The following is an 11032-nucleotide window of genomic DNA, read 5'->3' on the forward strand; positions in this document are numbered from 1 at the left end:
TGACCAGGCCTGCTAGCGGATTAGTTAAATGATAATGTCCACGAAAGGGGTGGACCTGTGTGTGTGCATGTGTATGTGTATTTGTGTGTGTGTGTGTGTGTGTGTGTGTGTGTGTGTGTGTGTGTGTGTGTGTGTGTACCTGTTTCTGTAAGCATGGTAACAAAGCAAATGTTAGTAAGAATATGAAAATTAGTCAAATGAATCCATAAGACATGGCTGGGTTTGATTTGGATGTTTTTATAATCATTAATGAAAAGAAAACAATGATACAAAGATTTGTCCTGAATGCACAAGCAAGTAGTTTAAGTTTGTGCCTAAACAAAGCAGTGGAGGCCTACTTCAGTGATTCTGTGGCAAGAGATGTTGTAGTAATAATCTCTACTAACCTTTCCCAAAAGACTTCGTCAAAGGCTAAGGGACTATTATCATGCGGTGCAATCAAGACATAAAAAAAAAAAAAAAAAAACACTCCAGACTCTTACCTATTGCCAAACACAGGACCGTAAAATACCTAAGCCATAACTTTAATCTCTTTACAAAAGTTGGACAACTCTCTTACGCATGGGGATTCGCTTAACTTCCCCACCCCCTCTGCCTCTCTCCCATTTCCCAGGCATCCAAAATTGCTGCAGCACTGCTGCTACAGTCGGTAAGAATGGCATGACAGGCAGTCGTGGACTCTACCAAATTCGACTATGTAGGGGGGGTAATAGTGTGTATCCGTTAAACTTTTCTCTCGCTGGTTTTGTTTTATAGACTACATCTGAAATTGTAGCTATATGGTTTGATTTTTTTTCTCTCGTATGTCACCAGTATGGAATTATTTGTATGCTACATCTTCACACATGTGTACCGGCCCTTTCGTGGAATGAACCATACACTCTCCTAGTTCCACATGTATCGCTACTTGTTAGAGTTCCCCGGGATAGGCGGTTCACTACAGAAGCAATGTATCCCAGACCGAGTCTGTAACGGAGCGCTTGAAGAAATCATTAAGAAAAGGATTTGGGCATAACTTGTCAAGGTTTACGTGGATTACAAGTCACCGTTGCACTTGGAAGGCTGTGGTAACTAATTAAAGGTACGTTTTTTCATCTATGCCTTTTTCGAAAGGTCTTTGTTATCCGCACTGGCCAGCACCAGACCCGTAAAAGGCTCTGTGAAGGATCAGACAATCACACAACTTTTCAGGGAAACGATTACCACATACCTTACCACTGGATTTGGTAGTGTACAATTCACAGTAGCCTAACTGTAACCGACTTCGGTGATAATTGCTCTCCTTTGCACACGTGTAGAGCTGTTTTGTGTCGGGAAAACTTTACCGCTTATAGTTTTGGAAAGGTTTACAGTCGTGTGATGCGATGCGGGACATCAGAAGTGAGTTGAGTGATCCCGCCACCGCTGGGCAGGGGGGAATTGTTTTGATTCCTGGCGTTGTAACTGTTTAAAATTGTGGTTTGGTGTGCGTGTGATATAACCATGACATGAAAGTTTGAATTTCGGTCGTGTGGTGACGTTGTGTCATGTGTATTCAGTGGCGGCGCCAGAGATTTTTTTCTGGTGGTGCTATGGGGGTGCTCGGCGTTTAACTGAGGGTGCTATGAAATTAGGGTGATAGCATATGAGTCTCATTTTTCTCTACTACAACACCTCCCCACCATATCGTCACATATGTGTACACGTTTGATCTCTAACGCGTCTTTGAGGCACATAAAAAGCGTCATTCAAATCAATCGTATTATTATTATCATTAGGCTACTTCTGACGGACGCGCACAAAACTGCGTTCATCTCCGACGGTCAAAATGGATGCAGCATGTTATAGATAACGTAATCCCAAATACTTCACTTACTTCAGTGTGGATTAAAGTTTGCGATGACTACCAGGTCACCACTACCATGTGCGACAAATTAAACTAAACATACCAAGTTCAATACACTTCTAACTAAAGACGGCAGGTTAGAATATCAGATAGAATTAACTTAAACAGGCAAAGAGTCAGAAATGCTTTCAAAAAGTGTATATTATTTTAGGTCACAATCAATAAAAACATGAATGAGACCAAACAGTAGGCACTCAAAACCACAATAATAAGAGATCAAAAAGTGTATCAAAAAGTGCACACAAAACGATGCTTAAAACATCCCTTAATTGTTTCCTATTCATTTTTTGCCATTACATTGATGATCTCATTCTGCACGTCATGGTGCACATACTTTGCATTTGACGGTTGTTATCTAACTTTTTCTGAACGGTTATCAAATTTTCAAATTACAGATAGCAACTCGCGGACATTACCCCTGTTTGCTGAATCCTCATCTTCAATGTGGCCTCGTTGTGAGATCCCCTGACAAGCAGTGTAGCGCAAGCTTTCCACAACATTTTTGTAATATTGGTCTTTTCGGACCATCCTGGGCGTTCATGCGTTAGTCACCCAGGGTGCTAGCAGCATGGCTAGCAGCGCCCTCAGTAGAGGTGAAGGGTTGACTTGGACCAGGACTTTCCTCTTCTTCTACATCAGAATCAGAATCCAATACCTCTTGCATTTTTTCTTCCTCTTGAACATCTTATTCAACTCGAGGAAATTTGCGGATCAAATACCGATCCATTTTCGTGATTTTGTGAACGCTTGACTTAGAATTGACCGATCGCGAGGATTACTGTCACTTAGCCTACTACTCATTGAACAATCACGTTCACGCGCAAAGAGTCTGTGTCGTGCTACGTGAACAATCTGTTTATTTCAATCTGTTATTTTCTTTTGTGATTAAAATATTATTATCACACAATACATTTTATTAAGAACTCAGAATGAAATTAAATAACAATAATAGGCCTAAATAAACCATTATTTTCTTGGGGGTGCTATGGGGGTGCTATGGCCAATCTAGGGGGTGCTCTAGCACCCCCTAGCCCCCCCCTGGCGCCGCCACTGTGTGTATTCATGGTTTTGCCAATTTCAGCGACACTTCTTTCCTACGTGGAATCGCAATCAGCAAAGGGATTTTAACAACTAGCTGAGAAACAAACAGGGTGTCGTTCTAAACTCCAGGCAGCATTTAATACAGCAAGCGCTTGGCATCAGTAGATTCTTCAATTTTGAACGATAATATTTTTGTAATTACGTAAAATCTTTGGCCATTCTTGTGGACAGCCATATGCGATGACACTGGATCCAGCTAACGTGAGACGACATCAGAAAATAGGCTTCAGTCTTAAATGCTGTGGCTTGAAGTTGGGTAAAGTTGCGCGCTACGAATGTCTCTTCCGCTGCATCACGGCTCTGTTTTGGGGTCCTTGAGATAGTCACGCTGTCTTTTAAATTAGCCCCCGGTATTACTGTGCGAAGGAATGGAATCTGGCGTATTATTATTAGCAGGAAAAGCAACTGCTTGTTCCCAAATAACTGCAATAACCGTAAAGGAGGCAGACGGATTAACGCGCATACCGCGCCATGCAGACGCCTATGGTCATCCTGAGTCAGGTTACAGTGGTTTATAAAGGGAAATGAACGAAATAGACTAATCGGTTTTGAGAAAATTGGTCTACAACGATTGTCATTTGGAGTTAATAGCCCATGTCTGTGGCTGCAACGACAGGAAAGGGTAGACTGTGTCCACTTGAAATCACTGCATGCAAACAGGGTAGACGAGGAAATAGTTTGGAGTGTGGTGGTTGCGTGTCTAAGGGTGGCTTTACACGACAACGCTCCCGGGTGAAAACGACAAAATATTTTATCAGATGCCTTTCGTTTAGACGGCGACAGCGTTTTTGGGGCTTGAAAACGCAAAGAAATGAACCCACCCTCCAGAGTGGAAATCTTAAAAACGCTCCACCGTTGCGTTCCCGTCTAAAGGGTTGAAAACGCAAAAGTGTGCTCTGAGCTGCTCACGCTGGCTATCCTCGCATACGCGTTGACATCATATCCATGTGCAGTACAGCCAAACAACAACAAACATGTCGGATTATTTCCATTACTCGGAGATTCAAGCTGCCTTGATATCTATCCAGGAGTCATTTCAGCAAATAAGCCGAGTAATCACAGATAAAACAGAACAGAGAAGGCGCATTAATTACACTAGGTCTCGTAGCTAGACTGTTCTATCCCTTGTAGCCTACGTCGCTTTGGCCAAAGGCGTCTGCTAATTTAAATGACTAAATGTAAATGTACACGAACACTGCAAATGTAAGTGAATGAATACATAAATAAGCTCCCAATCGCGTTAAAATAGCCATAGTGGAATAGAATGGACACATATACATCCTGCATTACCTCCACGTCTACACCGGTTAAGTTCAATTTCACACACTTTTGCGTCACCGTCTGCATGCAGATTTCCACCCAAAGACTCTCGTCTAAACGCGAAATTAAAAGTGGGAACGCAACGCCACTTTTGCGGTTTGTGTTCAGATCGTTGTCGTGTAAAGCTAGCCTAAGTTCATGGTGATAGAACTGTAGTCTATTGTAGTGTTCACATAGTATTAAGCTAAACTACTCACATTCAAGTCCACTATAACGTTACTCAAAACAACTCAGATCGTTGGACAACGCATTTCTCTTGTCAAAGTTCATGACTTAAATAGCCTATAGCCGGAGGCGATGGTTGGGTCACCGCGCAAACCCAAGTGTCTTCAGTATTCAGGAATGCTTGCAATTTCCTCCGCGCGGTTTGTGTTGGTTTAATAGTAGCGTCGTGTTTCGTTATAGCCAAGCAGATGTTGAAGACGTTGAAATAAACCCGTGTACTTCATGATACTAAGCTATTGCATATAGGTGTTTTGTAACTCTTTGAAGTCCACATTGACGAGGAAGATGAGCAAAAATGGAAGGATACCGTTTTACAAGTGATTGCGTAATATGCGATGCCTGCTGATTCATATTTTGATCCGACCGGATGAAAGTGTCTCATGCGGGAATAATTTCCTCCGAATGAAACCAGGGTTTGCCGCGCCTGATCTTAAAATGGGAGGACACTGCGGTTTGCACGGGCGTGTGGCCGCTCCGCACGTTTCTGCGGTTTTACGTCTCAGTTGAGCCGGAGGCCTGTCTGTTTTGCCTGCTACGTCTCAGTATTTTAGGCACAGGTGAAAATCCGCTTCGATGTTACCCTGCTTAAATTATAACTGATCCTGGAACGGTTTTTATTCAGGATTTCACTGGATCAAGGAGTACATAATTTGTTATCATAATCATACCTAGATCTTAGTTTGTTGAGACAGATCTATGCCTACCTCATACAAAGATGGACAATGTCCAACTGTGGGGGAAACTGATAGGAAAGATGTGTGTGTGTGTGTGTGTGTGTGTGTGTGTGTGTGTGTGTGTGTGTGTGTGTGTGTGTGTGTGTGCTTGTTTACCTCGACAGATGAACAAAACAACTGTCCCCCAGCAAGTGGAACTAAAAGAATGTTCAGCGAGGTTCACATAGCTGTAGAAGTTTGTACACACACTGGCCACTGACGCAGTATTATTGCTTATAAATCTGATGTGTGTGTTTGCCTATCTTAGTAGTGTACCAGACCAGTCTCTCCTAATTAATTAAAGTAATGTGGATTAAACAGATGGCATTTGAATCAATATAAGGCAAGAGTATCTCACTTTTACGGTTCCTTGAGCGGTGCAGAAAATACCCAGTGAAGAAGCTCTTTTTTGCCTGCACTGTAGTGATCACCCGTTTTTTGTGTCTCTTCTCAGCAGCAGCAGCAGCTGTGTGTGTGTGTGTGTGTGTCCTTAGAGTTCTAAAGACACACTGTAATTGCTTTGATAACATACTGAACCAAAAAGAACATTTTAATTCTTGCTTTTGCAGTCAGTTTTACACACACACTACACAGATGCACAAACACGTACATATCCAATATTCACATTTAACACATCAAAGATATTAAAGTACATACACACCCACACACACAAAGGCATTCTTATGTTTGACCTCTCAAACGTTGGACTGCCTTATGGCTTCAGTTTGACTCAGCAGTGAACACACACACACACACACACACACACACACACACACACACACACACACACACACACACACAAACTTGGGGATTTGGGGTCTATGGTTCAGGTAGCTGACACTGTAGCTGTGAGTGTGTGTGTGTGTGTGTCTGCGCATCGCTCTTCACGCCTGGCCCACAGGCATGGGTCTTTCTGAGTGCTCTCTTCTTTTCTCTCTCTCTCTCTTCCTGCATCACAATTTTTTCCCTTCTCTTCTGTGTATTCTTTTATTGTCCCTCGTCGTGTAGTGCTCTCTCTGTTTCTCTCTCTCTCTCTCTCTCTCTCTCTCTCTGAAATACTCAGCCTCAGGCACCTGTGATGCCTATCAGAGGAAGGAAGAGAAAGGGATGATGACAAAAGACAAGGGGATAGAGATAGAAATGGAGGCCAGCAAAGGAAAACAGAAAATAGATGGATTGGGGGTGGGGGACACACACTTAGGTTGGAGTGAGAAAGAGGCGGTTGGAGTGTGTGTGGCTTGTGCTTTGCATTAGGCTACACGAGGAGTGTGTTATCTGCGGAGATAAGCATGCACATGTGCTGTGGCCACATGGCTCTTGAGGAATTACCTGCAGGGCTGTGTATGTGTGTGTGTGTGTTTTTGTTGTGGAAGTGTGTAATTAGAGCTTTGAAGTTGATCTGTGTAAATTGTGACCCTTCACTGTGGGGCCATTAGCTCCCAGGATGAGGCTCTGGCTGATGCTGAACTCAACAGGTTAGGTTTTGTATATTACTCCCGGCTAACTGAGTGCTGAGGGAGATCTCTGTTCATTAACTATTTACCCCCACTGCTGGGCATAATGTGATTGTCGCACCTCAAACTCTTCACGTCTAAACTCTTACCTTGTGTTTAATTACCATTGGAACACATACATTTGTGTCCTTCAACACAGCATAGTTGTGCTGAGAGCATCAACTTCTATCGTCATTGAATTAGAATGCGTTTATTTGTATGTTTGAATCTTAGTTGTGGCTGTTTTGTCACTGAGTAGATTTGCTAAATATGGGCAAAACGGTCACTATCAAATCACCAGAGCCAGTTGGAGATGACTAGCATCCTAGTAGGTACCCAGACACCACCCCGGTGAATCATGCCTGGCTTAGCTCAGCTCAGTTCCCCCTCAGGTCACCTTCCTTGGGTGAGCAACTCGGCAGCAGGAGCCAGGACCTGTGTGTGTGTGTGTGTGTGTGTGCGCATGTATCCCCAGAGAGTTTCCCATCAGTGTTTAATTTGTTTATTTGACCCTTATTTGACCTGTGATGACCCAGGCAGGGGAGGCTCGTCTGGGTGACTGGCTGTGAAATGTGGGGCCTTGTGTTAAGAGGGACCCTCTGCACAAGGCCCCTTTAGCTAAGTGACTGTAAGAGGAATTCATATTTCTAGGCAGGAGGGTGAATGTAGCAAAACTAGAGAGCAATACTAGAGAACTGGATATGTTTGGGCGAAGTGTATAGATCATTGTGAAAGAAGACTCAAGACAGGGGTAGCACGATATAGAGAATGTTAGACAAAAATGAGAAATGTTGTCTTCTGTAACATGCTTTTTACAGTTTTACATTTTTTTTTATACAGTTTGTTAAAAAAATTATTGTAACTCCACATCCATACAGATTTTTTTCCTCCTCCTTCCAATTCCATTGCAGTGTTCCTGTCATCCTTGAGCTCAGTTTACCACATGCCTAAAGGCTCTTTGCACACCTTCTCTCCCTCTCTCTTCGACCCTCTATGTCCTCTTTCTCCATCACCATCCGTCCTTCTCCCTCCCTCTCTCTCTCTCTCTCTCTCTCTTCATCCCTCTCTTTCCCTCTATGTCCTCTTTCTCTCCATCACCATCCATCCTCTCTCTCTCTCCTGTTCTCCTTCACTCTGTCTCACAGTATGGCTTAGACCCTACCAGGCATTTGTGAAAAATACTGCCAAGGCTGAAAAAGCCTGAAAAAATGGGTCATTTCTTTTCCTTCCCCTCTGTGCCTCATTCTGTCATTCTCTCATTCTCTCTTTTTACTTCTTTACAGACCCTTTCTCTCTCTTTACCTGTCCCTCCAAATGTTACATGCTTAACGTAGTGTTTTCTTACTGAAGCATTGATTTGTGGGATTGTTAAGACAGAGTTTTGCCCGCCAACATTTAAAAGAAAACACCCGTGCACGTGTCCATTCACAAGCAAACACACACAATAGTAATCCAATCCTCAGTTCCAAACCGGAAACGTGTGTGTGTGTGTGTGTGTGTGTGTGAGTGTGCATGTGTGTGTGCGTGAGTGAGTAGACTTCCCATTGTGTCACTCGTTCTATGCTGTGCTTTAAGTAGACTTTAAAACAACGTATTGTTGATGTCTCTCTTTCTCCCTCTCTCACAAATGCGCGCACACACACACACACACACACACACACACACACACACACACACACACACACACACAAACACACACACACAGCTTTAGGCAAAAGGTTGAGTTATTTGTCTTCACTTAACCAAACAGTGCTGCCAATCAGAAGTGGGTCAGAGCCTTGTGTGTCGTGAGATGTAGTCAGTGTGATAGAAATGCCGGGCACTCCTCATTCAATAGAGCCCTACTGACTAACAGAAAGGGCATAATATGCTTTCAGGCTCACAGAGGGACCAAATGTCAGAGCTCTGTCTGGATTAAATCAGCTAAGAGTTAGCCTTTTTATGCACTGCAAAGAGGCACACAATTGCCTTTTTGCCACACACGCTAATCTGTGTGTGTGTGTGTGTGTGTGTGTGTGTGTGTGTGTGTGTGTGTGTGACTGAAGGAGGGACGCTCAGAGTGCCATTCCTGTCCTAACATGTCGAGGTGCGTCCGTTTTAAAGGTGTGTGTTGCTTAAGTATTCTTCTCCCTTGCTTGCTAACTCTCTCTCTCCCTCCTTCCCTCCCTTTCCCCTCCTTCCTATCTCTGCCTTGTCTGTGCCACATGTAAGCCAGATGTTTTTGGAGTGAAAAGATGCCCAACCTTTCCCTTCAGACGCTGGCTAAAAATACCTAGCCCACTGTATCAGTCCACTCTTCTCTCTCTCTCTCTATCCTTCGTTCTCTCTCCCTCTCTCTCTCTCTCTCTCACTGTCTCTCTCTCTCTCTCTCTCTCTCTCTCCCTCTCTCTCTCTCTCTCTCTCTCACTGTCTCCCTCTCTGTGATGATATTTATACAGCCCTGAGTCTCAGTTCCAGAGTGGAATATTCCAGCTCTGTCTGAATGGGTCTGGAAGTTTTGGTAGCCAACAGGATGGTGAGGTAAGCCCAGTCCATTAGGTTGGCACGGGCTACTTTTTGTGTGTGTGTGTGTGTGTGTGTGTGTGTGTGTGTGTGTGTGTGTGTGTGTGTGTGTGTGTGTGTGTGTGTGTGTGTGTGTGTGTGTGTGTGTGTGTGTGTGTGTGTGTGTGTGTGTGTGTGTGTGTGTGTGTGTGTGTGTGTGTGAGAGAGAGCTTACATTGTTACACACACACACACACATAGTGCACACACTCTCCCACATGTTTATGCTCCACTTCGTATTAATTTATCAGATTGTGATGTAAGGTAATGTTGACGATATTATTGAGCTTTGTCTTACACAGTTACATTTAGCAGACGTGAGTGGCTGTAGAGAACAGTCAGTGCCACCAGCATCTTAAAGTATTCAGAAACCCAGCATATATAGATGAGCACTAAGACTCGAGTTCTGTTTTTGCACCATCAGAGGAATTTCAGCAGAGGGGGAAATGCTGCTGAATTCTGAGTGGTTTTGTGGTTGTCGTGTCTCCAGCGCTACAGCGAGAGGGGGAGGAGCTTGGGAAAACAGTCATTGTGTTTGTTTGTTTGTTTGTTTTTTAGTTTGTTTGTGTTCAGGTATCCAAGCAAGAGTAGGTTAAATGTGCTGACATAGAGTACTGAGTAAATATGTGTTGTGTACAAAACCTGACCTCAGCAAAGAATATTCAGAACTGTCTGTAGATGGTGACCGGTCCTGTATATATGTAAGCTCCATGGCTGTTTAGCTTGGTTTGTTGTTGTGAATGAGGGAGGAAGGGTATCAGGTGATAGCTGATGTCATCTGTTAGGCTGTAGTTCCTTTTAGAATGTGAACTAATGAACCAGCTACATATATCCCTTAATGATATACTTTCTTTTAGATACACTGACGTTTTATGTAATATATGTATAAAGCCATGAGCAAAGTTTAAACAAACCATGTCCTTAAAAGATTTGCAGCTGATTATGTGTGTGGAGCAACAACACAAATCATTTCATTTCCCTGAAAAACCTCCACAGCTGAGCAGCATGGGCTTGATGGGACTTGTATACACACCCTCCCTGAAAGAAAAGACACACACACACACACACACACACACACACACACACACACACTTGATATGAGTCATGATTCCTCTGTTTGTTGAGAAAGAGAGAGGGAATTCCCTATTTAAACACATTTATTCTCACCTGCATTGGGTCAGTAGTGGGTGGGACGGTTAGATGACTGTTGTTTTTACTTTTCTATTTCAAACCATTAGTTCCCAGATGTAATGGTCAGGTGGTTTAATGAGGTGTTGAATGTCATAATCTACAGTATAGCATAGCTCTGATACAAGTAGACTATTTAGTGATGTATGTGTGTTGGGGGAGGGGGGGGGGTGATGGGTAGTCAGTTGTTTAGGGAGGGGGGCTGATGAGAAAGCGAAAAAAGAGAGGAAGAGACTCACAAAGTGTGAGAGAGAGAAAGATATAGAAAGAGTCAAAGGAGGGGGTGAAAGACCGAGGGAGAGAGCCCAAGCCGGTGTGGGGCGGTTCAAAGCAGAGATGATGTTATGTCATAAATGAGGATCTGGGCGACGATGAGCTAATGAAGATCTTCAGATTGGCAGCGTGCGTATGACTTGTCAAACCAGATCTGTTTTTGATCCGTTAAAAACTCACTCTTGGCTTAAGGCCTGACGCTAGCTCTAACCTATTCCGCTAACGAGGGTGACATTTTCAGCAGAGATGCTGCCATCCTGCAGAGACACATCTTTGGCACAGACCCACTCTCT

This window comes from Sprattus sprattus (assembly GCF_963457725.1).
Source record: "Sprattus sprattus genome assembly, chromosome: 13".
In the NCBI taxonomy this organism is placed as follows: Eukaryota; Metazoa; Chordata; class Actinopteri; order Clupeiformes; family Clupeidae; genus Sprattus; species Sprattus sprattus.